At 56.5% G+C, this 701-nt stretch overlaps 1 protein-coding gene across 1 annotated transcript in view; it reads right to left on the reverse strand.

Moving 5' to 3' along the window:
- The window catches only part of LOC102770623 (putative DMBT1-like protein), a 31,921-nt gene that overhangs the window by 2,589 nt on the left and 28,631 nt on the right, over positions 1-701 (reverse strand). The window lies entirely within an intron of this gene.

Raw genomic sequence — 701 nt, forward strand, 5'->3', positions numbered from 1 at the left:
GGCCCTAGGTGGTTGGGCTCAGTGTGTAGAGTGTCGGCCTTTAGATCAGTGGTTGGATTCCAGTCAAGGGCACGTATCTTGGTTGTAGACTCCTCCCCCGGTCCCTGGTCGGGGCTCAAGCAGGAGGCAACCAATGGATGTGTTTCTCTCACATCGGTGTTTCTCTCTGTCTCCCTCTCCCTTCTACTCTCTAAAAATCAATGGAAAAATATCCTCGGGTGAGGATTAACCAAAATAAATACATAAATAAATAAATAAAAATAAAGTAAAGGGACTCAAAAAAATAACTAACAGGTGCTAGGGGGTCTACACCAGTCATAAACCAGGATATTCCAGCAAGTCAGGCCCCCTGCCCAGGTCCCCGGTTCATAGGTCACTGCTCAATCACTGAGCCACAGGCCGGGCCAGCGTCCCTTTAAAATCCTCAGACGCATCCTGAGCGGAGGAAACATCACACGGCCCCCCTGTGTGAACCCCCCCTCTTCTCCCCCCGTCCAGCCCAGGGCTCTGACTGCCCATGTCCCGCTGGGACCCGCCCTGGTTCTCTGTGTGGAACCAGCCCCTGGAGGTGGTGGCCGGGCGGCAGGGCCTGGTTTGGCTGCAGCAGGACTGGCCCCTGCCCCTGCCCCAACTTCAGGGAAAGCAAGGCCGTGTGTGCAGCCTGTGGGCTCCCTGTGCTCACGTGGTGGCAGGGCCGGGGG

Source organism: Myotis davidii, unplaced genomic scaffold, assembly GCF_000327345.1.
Source record: "Myotis davidii unplaced genomic scaffold, ASM32734v1 scaffold72, whole genome shotgun sequence".
Taxonomy (NCBI): domain Eukaryota; kingdom Metazoa; phylum Chordata; class Mammalia; order Chiroptera; family Vespertilionidae; genus Myotis; species Myotis davidii.